This window comes from Saccopteryx leptura, chromosome 3 (assembly GCF_036850995.1).
Source record: "Saccopteryx leptura isolate mSacLep1 chromosome 3, mSacLep1_pri_phased_curated, whole genome shotgun sequence".
NCBI lineage: Eukaryota > Metazoa > Chordata > Mammalia > Chiroptera > Emballonuridae > Saccopteryx > Saccopteryx leptura.
The window spans coordinates 230,535,935-230,554,467 of record NC_089505.1 but is presented as its reverse complement, the minus strand read 5'-3'; the positions used below and the strand labels follow the sequence as shown (position 1 = coordinate 230,554,467).

Here is an 18,533-nt window from a genome sequence, read left to right as displayed (position 1 = left end):
GGTCATTTTTAAAAAATAAAACATTGTTCAGATTTAAATATAAATAAAATGGAAATAATGTAAGTTATTTATTCTTTCTCTGTGGACCAGTACCAAATGGCCCACGGACTGGTACCGCTCTGCGGCCTGGGGGTTGGGGACCACTGCTCTAGAAGATGGCTTCCTGATCTCCATGATCTCTAAAGCAGTAGTTATTCTCACTGGCTTTAGGGGGTATCTGTCAGCACCTGTAAGATCAGACTCTGCATATTTATCTTTAAATTTGGTAGCTCACTCTCTTGTGCTCAGTGCAAACCCATTTTTAAGGCATAAAGAGATACCCAGATGAAAAACCCAAATTACATTTGCAGCAAAACCCTTGATATTTCAGTACATTAGCTACAGAATTCATAAAGGTAAAGTGGTTGTTAAGCTTTTCAGCTTGAATGGCATCAATTTTTTATTGCATTTTGAAGAAAAAAGTGGTGGCACTCACCCAAAATCATAAAACCAGAGCATCTAACAAAAGATGCTGTGAACCTTGAGCTCCATTATAATTTCAGATTTGGTGTGCTTCCCACTCTGTAAATCATCTGAAATTTACAGCTATACCTGCAAACCCAAGCACGAGGTTGTAATCTTAGATAAATAGAATTGCTCACAGTGTTCCCTGAATGTGCACTGTTAGCAAAACTGGGCCCTCAGCCCAACTGAGGCTCCAGATTTACCCAACTGGTTGCTTCTATTTAGTCAAAACCAAGTGGAGCTTTGGGAATTAGATATAATTAGAAATAATGTCAAATCTTTTAGATGTTCTAAAAGAGTCTACATTCAAGCATGTAGAAACAAAATTGATATGCCATACATCTTAGCTGTGATATTTAATCAATTTCTAGCATTCTTTGGTTTTTCCATATTATTTATCATTATTAAGAATGCATAAATTCAGTTTTAAGAACCAGTCAAAGATTAAGAGAAAATTTATAGAGAAAGGTTTGTATATAACACTGGACCAGGGGTTACAAAGCATGAACACAAATATACACACACATATGACACACACACATATCCGATCACATAGTCACATGGTCGCTGCTCTTAAGATGAGCAGAGCTGGAGAGAGGAGAGTGACACTTTTTAAGTGCCTACTATGTGCAGAGTGCTAAGCATACAATAAAGAACTACACATAATTTCCATTTCCTACTCTCTCTTAAATTTTTTGTTTAAACATGGCATTTAGTAGTGGCTTTAATTGTGTGTCCCAGTTATTATCATTCTCACTTATTAAATAACAAAATTAAGGATTAGAACTATTTATTATGTTGCTTAACATCACTGAATTATTAATGCAACCAAAAGTTGAATCTCTTTTTTAGTTTTAATTTGTATTCTGACTATGATGTCATCTTTGATCTTCCTACTGCATAACAGTCTGATTTTTATTGAGATTCTAGTAAGTGCATTTATTTATGGAGTACATTGATTGAACTTTAGGCAGTTATTGGATAAGACATGTATGACTGTAAAGGAGAAATACACAGCATGAAAGTGCAGATGAACAAAAATGGTTTGGATAGCACAAAAAAGAACTAACCTACTTTGGCTAGAATAATGTGTTTAACTTGAAGACTTGTGAGAACAAAAAGTTAGAAAATTTTATTTATATTGAAAAATATCTAAAATGATGTAATTAAAATTCAAGGACTAAGACTCATCCATTAGTACCAAATGATTGCCACTATGGGCCTGAGGATATATTTCTCTCATTTGTATGTGGCTCTAGGAGGAGACAACTCTTTCAGTAACTTCCACCAGTTATCTGTCAATCACTTTCCTCTTCACTTAGGTAAGAAGGGAAAATACAGTGTGTCCATAAAGTCATGGTGCACTTTTGACCGGTCACAAGAAAGACGATAGAAATGTGAAATCTGCACCAAATAAAAGGAAAACTCTCCCAGTTTCATACCTATTCAGTGCAGTTCGATGTGGGCTCACGCACAGATTTTTTAGGGCTCCTTAGGTAGCTATCCCGTATAGCCTCTACAGACTCGTCACTGACTGATGGCCTATCAGAACAGGGTTTCTTCACCAAACTGCTGGTTTCCTTCAATTGCTTATCCCACTGAGTAATGTTATTCCTATGTGATGGTGCTTTGTTATAAACACGCTGATATTCACATTGCACTTTGGTCACGGATTCGAATTTAGCGAGCCACAGAACACACTGAACTTTCCCCTGTACCGTCCACATCTCGACTGGCATGGCCGTGGGCGGCTCTGCTGTATACATGGTGTTACGCCATCATATGCACATGCGCACATGCTGCCACATCATCCTACAGAAACTAGGAGGGTTTTCCTTTTATTAGGTGCAGATTTCACATTTCTATCATCTTTTGTTGCTTTCCTGTGACTGGTCAAAAGTGCATCATGACTTTACGACACACTGTAGAATTATTAACAGTTTTCTGTATGAAAGGAACAGATTATCAACATTTTCATTTTTGAAAATTATTTCAAACTTTTAAGGTATTACTGAATATTAGTTTAAACGCTGTGAGAAAACCAAAATTATGTATACAGACTCAAATAAGAGATCACAATCTAGTTGAAAGTTTTTGTTAATAAGGTATTTTGAGTTGATGTAAAATTTAACAAAATTTTCATTTTGGAATTTATTTTCAAAAAAAGAATTTGATGGAGATTACTGACCAGCATAGGTACTTTTAAAAATTTTTATTTATTGATTTTAGAAGGGAGGAGAGAGAGGGAAAGGGTGGGGGAGGAGTGAGGTGCATCAACTAATAGTTTTTGCTCATTGTATGTGCCTTAACCAAGCAAGTCTGGGGTTTCAAACCAGAGACCTCAGCAATCAAGGTCGACACTTTATCCACTGTGCCACCACAGGTCAGGTTATTTTTTTTAAACAAATGATTCCCTTTTAAAAGTAATCTTTTATAGAAATATGATCAATAATACATTCACTTTATAAAGCTTCCCCCATCATTATGATTAGAAATGCGTGTAATAAATTTTGTACAGTTTGTTCTGTGCAACTATATCATATATATATATATATTTCACAACACTCTGGGCAATGTTCCAGCTCTGTAATTTTAGTCTTCCTTTATTGCATAAATATATTACAATGCAGCAGAGAAATTTCCATTTTTACAAGAAGAGAAATTATGATGTCCCAAAGAAGAGTGGAGGAGGCTTGAACTGATAATGCATGTCTTGAACACAAAGGCAAGAAGCCTATTAGACGAGGAATGGAGCTCCACCTGCTGCCTGTCCTCGACTCATCGTGATCCTCTTTGCACTGTCATCCCCACACCGTTTGCAAACTGTGGACACTCTCACCTCTCATTAAGACTCAGTACTATTATTTAATCCAGGAAAAAAACCTTATTTCCATTCTATTTCAAGGACATTTCAGCATAGAATAATTCCTGGAGAACAAACAATGAGATCTGGTAAGGCACAGAGTATACATCTGGTTTATGTGACTTCATTACAGATGGATAGTTTGTAACTAGGTTTCCTCAAAATGTTTGGCTTAAGCGTGCCTGTCAAGGAGAGGGTTCTCAGAAAATAAGTTTCCAGAATCCTGCTTAGTTTTTTCTACTCCTGCAATAAAAATAACATTTTAATATGTAAATTCTCTATTGCTCTAAATATTCTATGGGAAATAAACATTTACAGTTGGTATAAGCATGTGTTCCCCAAACATTTCTTAATCAGGTAAAGTTATTTTTTTTCCTTTTTCTGTAATTCCTCATTAACATTCAAATGTTAGAACACAGTTTAGAGATCCTCAACACAAATTATAGGTACTTCATGTATTTCAAATAGAAAAAAACAGAAATCAACTTTAAAATTAATAATGAATGCTAAGAAAATTCTAAGAAAAATTCTAAAAAAATCCATAACTAAAATTGACCCAAAATGTAATTAAAAATCTGAATATAAAATGAATCAATGAGATCCTAAAAATTAATTGTCTAACTAGAGTCTAAGAAGGCAATTGATTTAAAAAGGTTTGTAGAGAAATAAATTAAAATTTTGAGGGTCATATAATTCTGGGGTATTTAGGCAATGCAAAAATAAATCTAAAGCAAACAAATTAAAAAATGACACAATTTGCAAGTAGTAAATAAAGCTACTGTTTCTAGACATCATTCATGTCTTTAAAATATCTTAAGGGAATTAACTTGGGAAAAATGGTTAGAATTAATAGCAGAATTCAGTATGGTAGCAAATTCCAAGATAAAAATGTTTAAATAAATGTTCTTATATAACATCAATACGATAATAAGAAGTCAAATATAGTAGGAGAAAATGTGGCACACACACAGCCTCAAGAAAACAAATGAATCAAAAGGAAAAATATTTAGGAAAAATGTATGAATGAGCTTTTGGAAAAACTGTCAAAATTTATTTTTTTCTAAAATTTACTAACATTCAGCTATGTGTTATTTCTTGCTACTCTTTTACACTGACCAGTATATCTTCCATGTCTTACTAGAGTGAGCTTTATATTCCTCAAAAATTCCATAAAATAGTCTCCATAAATAGATACAGTACTTATTTCTCTTTCCCACTTCATTATCTAGAACAGCATACACATCCCATAATCTCTAACCACTCTGAATGCTACACATTATCTCATGTCTTTGGGCTCTAGCAATGGAAACCCTTTCTTCACCCACTAGATTTATCCCTGACCCCAATCACCAAGAATTGACCTTGGTTATGACCTCATTTACATCCTACTAGAAAACATATTTTATAACTTTTTCAAGTAGCATCTGTCCTTCAGATTTAGGACCACCACTATAACATACTTGCTACATATCCCTACTGTACTGTTCAGGCACTATTTATTATTTTTACTTGCTTACATATCTGTCTGTCCTAGAGCCATTAGATGTTGGTAATAAGCACATTAATTATTAGATTAGCATGATCTTGAATTGAGTGCTCCATAGAGAGCATTCAGAAAATGTTTATTGAGTAAATGAGTAACTGAATGTCCTTATAAGAGTTTTAAAAAGAGTCTTACTTATATTGATATATAAAAAATTTAAGATGTCAATTTTAAAACAATGTTATGAATGAAATTCTATTAAAAATCTAAATAGCATCTATTTTGAAGCTTGAGTAAAGATTAACATGCAAAATCATGCAGTTTTCTTAGAAAGTTGTTAATAAAGGTAAACAAAAATTGAGAAAATGTAAAATATTTATAAATAAGTAACAAAATACCAAAACATGAGATTTGCTCTCCCTTGTAATCAAGCGAACAGCATTTCTATTTTATTTTTCAAATAAAATATTTTTTTTTGTAAAAGTAACTTAAGAACCAAGTAAAATTAAAGTAATTGTTTTAAAGCAGAGGTCCCCAAACTTTTTACACAGGGGGCCAGTTCACTGCCTCTCAGACTGTTGGAGGGCCACCACATACAGTGCTCCTCTCACTGACCACCAATGGAAAGAGGTGCCCCTTCCAGAAGTGTGGCAGGGGGCCGGATAAATGGCCTCAGGGGACCGCATGTGGCCTGCGGGGGCCGTAGTTTGGGATGCCTGTTTTAAAGGAACCCAGAATACCCTGCTGGCCATATGCCTTCAATAATACAAGAACTTACGGTGGTAAATTATGGCAGAAAATCTATAAAAAAACTAAGTGGGGGGTGTGGGAAGAGATGATGAAGAGGAACATTCCTTTCCCATGTAAAAATTATGAAATGCAAATTTCCAGTTTAAAAATAAATCTTAAGGATGTCATGCACAGCATGGTGACTATGGTTAACAATAGTGTATTGTATATTTATTTGCAAGTTGCTGAGAGTAGGTCTTAGAAGTCTCATCACACAAAAAAAGTACTTATAACTATGTGGTGAGGGACGTTAACTGGACTTGTGGTGATCATTTTGCAATATATACATTATCAATTCATTAGGTTGTACACCTCAAAATAATATAATGTTACAGTATATGTCAATTATATCTCAATAGGAAAAGGCAAGCAGGATTTATTTTGGAATTTGAAGAACTATTTTCAAAATCTAATATTATATTTGTGGTCACTGTTATGAAAAACATCTTTTTTGTTGGACGGTCTATTCCAAGTAAAGCATATTAAACCCAGTAGAATTTTTCATATAACCTGTGTGTGGTGAAGAGATTATTTTGGGATTGAAGTGATAGAGGGATGACCAAAGCATCTCATTTTACAAACTTACACACTTTCCCTGCCATACCTGCCATGAAAGCAAACATTCACTTCTTTATAATTTGAAGGACTCCACCAAGGAACATCCCTAGTAGTTTTCTGTTATCTGGTCTACTTATCTAATAAGTTGTTCCATATTTGTCTTTAAAAATCTAGCTTAAATTTTAATTTCTTCATAATATCTTTCCCAAACGCTTCAGTTTTAAAAAATATCTAAAAATTTGTCTGAACTTTAATAACTCATTATTTCTGTTTAGTATGTGAAACTTTTCAGTTTTTAATTTCATTGATAGTTAATTATGCCCATTTTTATCTTTCACTTACCAGATGGTGGGTTATAGTCAGGAAAGTTGCTCAATATATTCAGTTTTCCAAAACACAAAGATGTCTTTAGTATATAGTTGGGGAGGGGGAGTGTGAATATTTATAACATTTGTATCTAATGGTACAAGGCAGACAAACCAACTATATGTCCTAATAATTAAGAAATATTTGTAACTAAAAGAAGTGTTTCTCTTTTCATCTGTGCCAGAGAGAAAAACAGAGAGAGAGAGAGAATAGCAACTAGATAAAATGTGTACATTTTGAGCCAAATGTTACTGTAGTTCTCTTCTCTAGTTGTGGTTTTCCTTTGTGGTACCTTGACCAGGACAAACAGAAGGGAGAAACAGAAAGGTGCATTGGGCATACATTTTAGGGAGATCATCCTCAAGGTGCTGCAAGTGTAGGGTCAGCCCCTGAGAGTATCACCTTAAATTGTGACTCCTAGGTGACTCATTCATATCATTCTGGTCTCTGCAACCACCCTTTCAGAAACTACTTATTGTATCATTTTTTTCCCTCTAGACTTCCGGTGCTTTCCTTTGATGCCTAACTTCTGAGATATCCCCTCTACTAAAGCTCTGAAACCCAATCCTATTTAGGAGCTGCTCTTTCCTACTTCCGTTTCAGAACCTCAGTTATATCTGCACCATTTGTAGGGAGAATGCTGTCACATAGATGATTTTATAAATAACCATTTCATTTTTGAGATAAAAAAGACTGAAAAGCATTTGATGTTTTTTCCCCAGGTAATCCTTGCATTTTAAAGAAAAAAAAAATGCCTGGATACTGAAGAATATATTTTAGTGTCCACACTGCTCCCCTCCATCAGCACATCAGCTCTCATGACTGGGTCCCACTGGTCATCTGCAGCCTCCAGCTGAGCCTGCATGCTGGGGGCATTCTTCCTCAGAAGTCTATGGAGAACTGCCACTCGCATAGCAGTCTGCACCGGACCTTGCCCTGTTTCTAGTTTGCTCCCTACACTTTCAAAACTTTCTTATCTAGTGTTGTTTTTCATTTATGTTATATGCATTGGTTTTGTTGCCTTGGTTGCATTTTAGTTTCTTTACCGTCAGGTTTTGCCATGACTTGTTTTTCTTATAAATCACAAAACATTAATTCTCTGACATCAAAGCAGACTAAAATAGGGTAAAGGAAGCTATAGATGTTGGTGGCAGAGTTCTGACTTGCATCACTAAAATGAATTCACCTTTGCAATTCTACCACACGTCTGCCTAAAGCTGACCCTGCCTGTGTGCCTTTCTTTGCTCTTTACACAGTTTTCTGGTTGCTAGCAAAAGAATCACTGTGTTGTTTGTCAAAATTAAGTGAACATACTCTGTTTTTTAAAAATGACTAAGTAGGTGGGGGGGGGGGGTTGGCTCAGCAGTAGAGTGTCGGCTGGCGTGTGGAAGTCCCGACTGGATTCCTGGTCAGGGCACACAGGAGAAGCACCCATCAACTTCTCTACCCTTCCCCTCTCTTTTCTCTCTGTCTCTCTCCCCCCCTCCAGCAGCTAAGGCTCCATGGGAGCAGAGTTGGCCCGGGCGCTGAGGATGGCTCCATGGCCTCCACCTCAGGCACTAGAATGGCTCCAGCTGCAAGGGAGTGCGCACAAGATGGGCAGAGCATCGCCCCCTGGTGGGCATGCCAGGTGAATCCCAGATGGGAGCATGTGGGAGTCTGACTGCCTCCCCACTTCTAGCTATGGAAAATACAAAAATAAATAAATAAATAATAAATAAATAAATAAATAAAAAGACTAAGTAACCTCTAAACTGATATCTGACTACACAGTGTGTGTGGGTCTGGTAGCATTAAAGTACCCTTCTTCATTAAAACCTCGAGGCACTAATGATTTGTTACTAAGACATTGAATTATTTTATAAGTGGGGATAAAAAGATATTAGAATCAAATAGTCTTTTTATCCAAAACAATTAAACCTTCCTTGTCAATAGAAAGAATAGTGACGTATTTTTACCATGGCACTCAGTGATTTTAAGCCAAATTATTGGAAATGACACAGTATGGCTTTGTTTGTTTGCTAACTTTAATTAAAAACTAAATTATATACACCTGACTAGGCGGTGGCATAGAGGATACAACGTCAGAAGGAGACGTGGATGACCCAGTTTGGAAACCCTGAGGTCCCCGACTTGAGCACGAGCGAGTGCTGGGCTCATCTAGTTTGAGCAAGGCTCACCAGCTTGAGCCTAAGGTCTCTTGTTTGAGCAAAGGGTCAAAATTTGATTCTTTTCATCCCTCTCTCTTCTTGTCTGTCCCTAACTGTCCCTCTCTCTGTCTTTCTCTGTCTCTGTCACAAAAAAAGAGAAAATACTAAATTATATAATAGTAGATGTAAAAAATGGTTTCATTTATATTTTTCTGACATAGATATAGAAACAAGAAAGAAAAATTATTCTCCAAAGTACAAAAACGGTGACTCTTTTTCAAATAAATATTAAAAAAAATAAGAATATGTGTGTTTTATAGCATGGGATTTGGAGAAAGATAGATTTAATATTTATGTTGTTTTCACTTTTTGTAATGAAGAACTTGAACCTAAGTGGTACTGAATGATAAACCCCTTGGACCTACCACCCGAACTCAGTCAGCTACCATCAACCCTGGCCCGGCCTGGCTCAGCCCCAGCCAATCTTCCTCCTCCAAATTGTTAATGGATCTCAGAAATCATATCATTTTAGCTATTAATATATATATATATATAATTTTAGAAATGAGATTTCATTTTATTAACATAACCAATTATCAGATGTCAAATTTTAAAGTAATATTGTTATCAAATATCCAGTCAGCATTGATATTTTCACTTGTTCATTACTGAGAACTGGATTTTAGTCTTTACTTTCCCACTTATATCTTTGTGGTCTCACTCTCTTTATCTGTAAAATTAAGTTAAAAGCCTCACCTGAAAAGTGTATTGTGAGAATTAAATGAGACAATATATATATCAGCTCCTAAGAATGAGTGTAGGACTTAACAACTCAGACTATATTTTTAAAGATATTTTATAATGCAATAATGCTTTAAATCTAAATCATCAAAAACTTTAAGGCCAAAATAAAATAAATTGTGACTCTAGAAAAATTGCAAATCATACTCTGACCATCTCCCAATTCCCACCTGGTTTCCTCTCTTCTTCCTTCTCAGGCTTCTGTAGAGTGTGTTTCTACTTGACACAGAACCCCAGGTGTGCAGCTCCTCTCACACCCATATCTCTCACCCTTCCCCACTCAAATTTGCCTGATGTGTGCCCCACCATCTGTTTGTCACTGAAAATAATAACAAGTAAAACCACCTTATGATATTGAAGTTAAGATGGAAAAGAAAAAAAAAGGGGGGTGGCAATGTATAAATTTTCTCATTTATTTTAAAGCATAACTTTGAGACTTTGGCAATATTTAAGCAGCAGAAACTTCGCTGTGCGTCTGAATATGTAGAAGAGACAGCCAACTCCGATTATGTATGTATAAAGACAAGTGTCTCCAAATGTAGGAGAAGTCATAAAGATTTATCCTAATCACTTTACCCTCCTATGAAAAGAGAGTAGCAATTTCTGCTCCCATTTTATTTTGTCACTAAAATATAATTTCCCTTATTTTGATATCATTTCAAATAAAATATGGGAAGAAAAGATATTAAATATATTGACCTAAATTGCCAAGTTGAAGCTGAAGTCCAAATATATCTTTTAATAATAATAACGCTCAATTTTTGATAAAAAATGTCTAAATGTTTCCTATGAGTTTATTTTTCCAGTCTAACATTTTTTTTAGTTTTTTGCCCATTTGATATATTAAATATACCTCTTTGTTTAAGTTACACCTTTCTGGTTTCTAGTCTGGTTTAATATTTGATATTTTATTGGCTATTTACACTTGCTTTTTATGAATGTTTACGTTCTTCTTATACTTTCCTATTGGATCATTTGTTTTTTTCATAATGAATGTTTTCATCATGTGTACACAGTGCTGTTTTCATCTTCCTTTTTTCAGAACAGTTTGCCAGACTGACTCTGAACTGCCTGTATTTTTGACTGGCATGATGTGTCTTGAATACTAATAATCACTGAAATTACATGGCATTTAGAAGTTGAGAACTTCAATGCATTTCATAGTAATAAACTTCCATCCTACCCCAGTGCTTTTTAAAGATAGTAAATTGAAAGTGACATTTTTCTAGATGTATGGTCAGAGAGATGACAAATTTATGACCAGAAACAAGATTCCAGATATCAATATGAACGCCATCTCTCTCTTTTGTTTTCTTACCTGTTTTCCTAGGCAACAGAACACTATGTCTACTCAGGTATTTATGAAAAACCCAAACAGTTGTTGCCTTTGTTTTGTTTTTTTGTATGTTTTGTTGTTTCAATTTTTTGTTTGTTTGTTTTATGGCCCTTACTTTTGTACATGAGGGCCAGCAGATAGAATTTTGATATTCACTGATATCACTGTGTGGTCTCGTCTGGTGGGGGTGAGCATCCCATCAAGTGCTCTTGTGCATTTACTGTATGCCCAGAACTGAGTTAGAAGAGAAAGGAAGGAATAGCTCTGTTATCATCCTCAGAAGGCTGTTTGTGAACAACAGCTTCGAGAGGATGTCTCTGCCCAAACAATTTTACAGTTACTTTTGCAGTTTCCTTTGGAACCTGTTTGTGCTCCCATTGTATTTTATTTATTATGATTTTGAAAATAAAAGGAATAAGTATAACAACTTGAGTATTATAAATTTCACTAAATTTAATTTAAAATAACAAATGGCTGTTTGTTAGACAACCTTGTCTTTACCCCATATAACCTTACTAGGAAATTCAATTTTAAAGGGGAAACAATGCATAATTTTTTATAATATTCAAAAGAATACAATGATCAGAACCAAAAAAAAGCAAAGTTAGAAGAGGGTCTTTCTGGAGTAGAAGCAGTATTGGGCAGCCAGGGGGTCTACTTTATTTATCATTTACATCCTCGTGGCCAGGCTTGGTCATTCTTATTGAATAAGTGAATAAAAGAACTCACCATTTCAGAATCATATGACAAAGCAAGTATTTCCTAGTGTAATACAGTCTTCGAGATGACTCCTCATACCCAAGAAAAAATGGCTCCTTTGATCACGCTTATAATATTCAGCATTTAAGAAAATAAAATTGTATTTAGAAATGTTTATAAACATAGACAAAATAGTATTTAAAAAATAATTCAGTCACATAATACATTTAAATAGATGCTTTCCAAATAAGATAATCTATTCAACTTTGTGAGAGATGTTTTATTAAAATAATATTTTCATGAGAGTTTTTCAGAATAACAATCCCAGCAAACAAGAATGAATAATTGGAAATGACAGGATCAAAATGATCTAGCAGAATGGTTTGCTATGCAAGTGAGGCTTAATAGATTAGAAAAATATAATAAATTAATTATAAGGGAAAATGGATATGTTTGTAAAGTATCAAGTAATTGTGTAGTAAAAATAGTTCACTGATCTCTTATTAATTTAAGATTATCATTTGAGGACTTGCGATCAATAAAATGTTTCAATTATATAAAAGTTAATTGAACATTTTTTACTTTCTCTGTGTGAGTCTTGTTTTTTTTTTGTGACACCTGACTAGAACAGTCTCATGTTCCTGCTTCGAGAGCTTCCCTTTCAGAAACTGTTGTCATTTTAGAATGAAATCTCTCTGTCTCTCTACTGCATTGACTCCCCATCTGTTAACAATCATACAAGAACGTTTCTTATTTTCCTCACACTAATTCTTAATTTCTTTTTCTCTTTTTAACAGTTTCATAATTAACACTATATTGTGATAAATATTCGTGGGGAAAATGCAACAAAAATATTTTAGTGAGATATATTCACATTACAGAAAACTTGAGGTAACCGGGCTTCTATACCGGACCTGAATTCCCTTTCGTTTTATTGAAGAATTGTTGTTAGGTATTTCATTGCTAGTACTGTTGTTACTAAATACAAATTAATGATGTAAAATAAGTCAAGTTGGATGTGTGGGTTTATTTTCTGGACAAAACAAAAAGACATCTTGAAGTAATTGATTATTAAATTGAGGATAAATTGTAGCTATTTTCCTAGATTAACTTCAAAAGTGATAGTTAGTGTATATAGCCCCATAAGCCAATCAATGAGCTATTAACACCTACCCTGTCATTGTCAAATTCAAAAATATCATTTTATTTATATAACATCAATTTCTTAAAAATGTGTTTTCATATATTTCTGGATGTTATTCCAGGTTTGACTCAAAGAAAAAAAAACACAATTTCAGAACTCAATAAGTGTTAATAACAGCTTGAAGTAAAGAACGGCAGTTTGCTTCTCTAGCAATGGCATAGAGGTTGGGGGGCAGGATGGAAAATGGATTCCAAAACTAATTTGCAAAGACGCTTGTGGTAACAAAATTAGAACTAGTTTCCACAAGATAAAATTCTTTCACACTGTCATAAAGAATAGAAGAAAAGGGTCTGAAATTTAAATTATCTTTTCCTACTAAGGATTTATACTTCTTGATTTAGGGGAACACATTAAACATTGCAAACAGCCTTCTAATATAAACTAATTATAATATTAGAAGCTGGAAAACAACCACTATAAATAGTGTACAGAGTATACAAGTGAAAAATATGCCTTTAAATAACTCAACCAAAACCACTTTTTACAGTGATGTAACTTGAATGATAAATGTGATTAGGTATCACTTATATATAAATTAATTTACTTTTATGACATTTTGAGATTGGCTCCAGCCACCCACAACCATGAACATGAGCAATAGGAAATGAGTGGATTGTAATAAATGAGAATATTTTATATTTTTAACATTTTTTTTATTAAAGATTTGTCTGTGAGTCAGATGAAGCCATCAAAAGAGCCACATCTGGCTAGCGAGCTATAGGTTCCCAACCCCTGTTCTAGAGCATATTAATCATTCATTAACTCTTAATTATCAATATTATCATCATTTTTATATTTACAACTAAAGATGTAACAAAAGGATAATGAGGTAGAGCTGATAGAAATACATGTAGAAGTAAATGAAGATGAGAAGACAGGAAAGTACAGACCACCCTGAAATAGGCACTTACAGATGTCATCGTGGCTATGATAAAAGACACTAAAAAATCTGGAAACAAGGAAGCTAATATTTATTGAGCAATTACAATATGCCAAGAACTTTTGAAACATACCTTTAAGTCATTTCAAACTTACAGGTATATCAAAAGTATTACAATGCATTTTAGTTTAGAGTGAATCTGAAGCTCAAAAAAACCTATGCAGTTGGACCAAAGTTATATATCTAATACATTACAAAGAAGAAAGAATATTCAAATATTTTTATTTAAATATTTGGGTTTTTTTTATTTTACCACATATTTATTATATCTGAAGGCTAGAAAAACTAAATCAAAATGTACCATCTAACAACATCAGTCCTTTAATGATTTTCTTCTTTCCCTATTAAAAACTTATTTTTATAGAACTTGATCAGAGGAGAGGGCCCTTGACTTACCTCTCAATTTCTACTAAACTTTATGCCACATAGCTCTCCTTAGTATCAAAGGAGAAAAATAAAGTCTTTGGAGACTTAAGAGGTTCTTTAATACTCTAAAAATTCACAAACATTGCTCACTACAATACTAACTTCAATTTGGTCTTTCTTGTTTTAGATCACATGATTAAACCATCCAGAATATTTTCAATAATTTTCTCACTTATACACTGGGGAACAATTTATTTGCATTTTCTGTTGCATGAAGTTTTAGAATTGTTTCTATATATTTCTGCATCGTTGATTTCAAATCTAAAATTCATTTTTTGGTGCATGCTCTAGTTTTTATGCAATTTTAATTTCTTTTTGTTAAAGTTAATGGCATGCATTGATTTTTACATTGGAGTTAAAGGGAAACGACTCTTGGATGGAACATAACCACAAGGCAATTAATGTTTTACAAACATCACTTTTACATAATTGTACTTGTTTTAAAATGTAAAAAATTATTACATGATAAAAACATCCTCTTATTTTGTTTTAAGATTGAATCATGGCTTCTTCAAGTAGGCGTAAATGTAAGACTAGTCCTGACACCTTCTGTTATATATGTGGCTGTTACACACTTCAACATCAAAGGCGCAATATTTCATCATTTGTGACACATGCATATATTGCATATTTTCAAGTTCCCCTTGGTGAACAAGACAAGAATTGGTCTCCTCATATTGTGTGTCATAATTGTGAGGAAATGCTTTGTGACTGGACAAAAGGAAAACACAAAGAAATGCCTTTTGGTATTTCTATTGTTTGGCATGAAACTAAGGACCACAGCAGTGACTGTTATTTCTGTCTGATCCACACAAAGGGCATCGGCAAGAAGGAATGGCCTATGATTGCTTATCCTAATATTCCTTCAGCAATACAACCTATCCCACACTCTGAGACACTCCCAGTTCCAGTTTTCAATGGTTTTATTTCTTCTAAGGAAGAATAAAGTGAACATGGTGATCAAGTGTAATTTGATAAGATGCACAAAGAAATGGTTGTAGAATCTGAAAGGTCTTCTTCTGATACCAAGCAGTCATTAACCCCTCAGCAGTTTAGCCAACCTGAATTGAATGACTTAAGTATTGTCCTCAACTTTCTGAAGTATGAGGAGCATAACTGGATCCTATGTGTGGATCTTAAAATGGTAAATTTCCTGCTAGGACAACAGAGAGGTTTCACAAAGTATCCTTGCTTTCTGTGTTTGTGGGACAGTCGAGCTTTGGAGAAACACTGGACACAGAAGGAGTGGCCCAAATGTGAAGCTCTGGAAGTAGGGATGCAAAATATTGTGAATGAACCTCTAGTTAATCGAGACAGGTCATTTTTCCCCCACTTCAAATCAAACTTGGCTTAATGAAGCAGTTTGTTCAGGCTTTGAACAGAGAAAGTGAATGCTTTCAACATATCATTTCTGCTTTTCCTGCATTATCTTTTGAGAAGATAAAAGCAGGTGTATTCAATGGACCTTAAATTTGTACCCTCATACGTGATGAAAAATTTGCCAGGAAGATGAATAAGGAGGAGAAAGCAGCATAGCAGTCTTTTGTGGCAGTTACAAAAAACTTCTTTGGCAACAAAAAAGCAGAAAACTACAAACTTCTTGTTCAAAGGATGCTGTTGGCTTTGCAGAACATTGGATGTAACATGAGCGTTAAGATTCACTTCCTGAACAGTCACCTTGACAAGTTTCCCGAAAATCTTGGAGCTATTAGTGATGAGTAGGGAGAATGCTTTCATCAAGATCTAAAGATGACGGAAGAGCATTATCAGGGGTGATGGGACAGAAATATGATGGCAGGCTACTGCTGGAGAATCAAACAAGATTGTCCTCTACAAGAACAGAAACACAAAACGTACAAATGCAAATTTATGCCTGAATAGAATTTAAATAAATTTTGCACAAATTTTATGATTAAAATAAGTGTTTTAATATGTTCTATTTCAGAATTGTAGACAAATTCTGATGCAATCATTTTTAGTGTATTAGTGTATTTATTACATTATATAAATTTTTATATTTTCACAAAGATAATGCCTAAAAGACATTCTACTTCATTATTTTAATCTAAATGTTAAAAATTTTCCAATAAGATAAAAACTTAGGATGTCAGAGTAATGGCAGGGTAGGAAGCGATACCGATAAATCTCCCACAAAACTCAACAAGATCTTCAACCAAAAACAGAAAAAACTACCCTTGGAGCCTCCAGATGTTTCGCAATACACCCAAAGGTATGGTCAAGCAAAAAATTGGATAAATATATAATCAAATCCCGAAGGAAATAGGGAGTAAGAAATGCTCTGCCTTCCTCACTAACCTAAAGAGGGTGGCTTTCACTGGGAACTGAGAATACAGAAACTAAGGCGGGCAAAGGGGGTGAATAGATCCAGGCCGTGGCACAAATGGCTGAACCAGGCTGTGGCACGGAGATCCAAGCTGAGGAAAAGCTGTTCCTGTGGCAACCCAGGCAATACAAGCTAACACTCGAGCCAAACCCAGACAAAGAAAGACAAGTGGGGCAGCCATTTTCCCTGATCCCCTGGTCGGCGCGCGCAGATAGTGAGCGAGAGATTCCTTCCAAAACCCCGGGAGTGGGCACCTGTGTTATCCCACAGAGAGGCAGAGTAGAGGCCTTTGTGTGGGCCGAAAGCGGAATCTCTGGACGGCCCCAGCGCCCTTGAAAGCCGTGCATGGGGCGGGAGAGAGAACTAATTCCAATGCTGGAACTTTTCCGTGTGGGTGGGGGTTTCACTCAGAGGGAGAGGCAACCGGCCTGATATCCTTGTCTGTGCACGCAGATAGTGAGCGAGAGATTCCTCTGAGTGCCTCGGCAGTGTGCACCCGTGTTATCCCCACAGAGGGGCAGAGTCAGCGGTCTTTGTGTGGGCCAAAAGTGGAATCTCGGGCCACCCCAGCACCTTGCAAAAACCGCGCGTGGGGACGGAGCGAGAGCCAATTCTAATGCTGGAACTTTTCCATGTGGGTGGGGGTTTCACTCAGAGTGTGAGACTGCCGGCCTAATATCCTGGTCTGCGCGCACAGATAGTGAGTGAGAGTTTTCTCCAAGCGCCCCGGGAGTGGGCGCCCGCCCGTGTTACCAGACAGAGTGGCAGAGCCAGAGGTCTTTGAGTGAGCACAAGCCCCGCCTGATTATGCTAGCAGCACTGACTGACTGAGCCTTACACAGAGCCCTGTGCAGAGTGGGAATAGAGTGAGAAGTTGCCAGCTCTTTGAGCCTCTTACTATCCAGGCAGAGGCAGCAGCAACCCCATAGCTGGATTATCAGGCTACTAATTGAGGAAGGAAAGACTAGGAGAAAGGCTCCAGAAACACGGACTCTCTCACTGGCGGAGCCTATAAATGCTATTGAGCCTCAACTGTCAACGAGACTAAAGAACAATACATGACATTGCCATAGAGACTTATCAACTGCAAACCTCTACCTGAGCATGCCAAAGGGGCAGAACCCGGGGTACAGAGTCACCGACCAGGAAGAGGGAGAGAAAAGAAAAAGCAAGAAGATAACCTCTCAAAATCAAGAATAATCCGCAGACTTTATAAACTATCCCATTTTATTATATTTGTTCATTTGTTTCTCTTATCTTCATTCTTGATATATTTTTTTCTCCTCCAATTTGGTTGATTAACTCTCTGCCGGTCTTACTCTCTCCTCTCCTTGAACTACACTACCTATAAGTGTTACATCTCCCATTATCTTTTCTCTCCTCTTCCTTTCTCTCTATGAGGGTTGCACTCCAAAACCCTTAACTCTCTCTCTCTCTCTCTCCTCTTTTTCCTTTTTTCTTCTTTTAGTGGTTCCCTCTTTTTTCTCTCTCTCTCTCTTTCTTTTCTTCCTCTATATTAGTTTCTTTCTTTCTCCTTTACATCTCCTCTCATTCAAATCTCAATAACAAACAAATTATCTTATTTGGGACTCAAACTTATGTGTGTGGCATTTTGGGGGGGGGGGGTTACTTCACCTTTTTAACTCATTAGCAGTGCTACCATCCCTGGCTTTCCATTTTATCTAGTTCTTGTTCCACTAAATAGAATAGTAATTTTTTAATTTGTCCCCCCCCCATTTTCCTGTTTCCCTCTTATTCCTCTCATCATAACTCTTAGACAACCAACACCTAAAAGCAAATAATTTTATTCTTGACCCAAATTTTTTCCTTATTTGCTTTTTGTGGGTCCATACCCCCTTCTTTTTTCTTTCTTTTTTTTTTTTTTTTTTTTTTTTTGCCCCTTTATTACTTTTCCCCAATTCAGTCCGTCCATTACAGGCATTGTTTGTTCTATTTAATACAATATAATTCACAGTTCAACACAAGATTTTCTCAAGAAAGAGGGGAGAGGGGAGGAGAGGAAAAAAAGAGGGGGGAGAATAATTTCCTTTTTTTAATTTTTATTTTATT

The 18,533-nt window shown here is 35.6% G+C and overlaps 1 protein-coding gene across 2 annotated transcripts in view; it reads left to right on the top strand.

The window, feature by feature from the left end:
* The window catches only part of LRRTM4 (leucine rich repeat transmembrane neuronal 4), an 870,522-nt gene that overhangs the window by 743,020 nt on the left and 108,969 nt on the right, over nt 1-18,533 (top strand). The window lies entirely within an intron of this gene.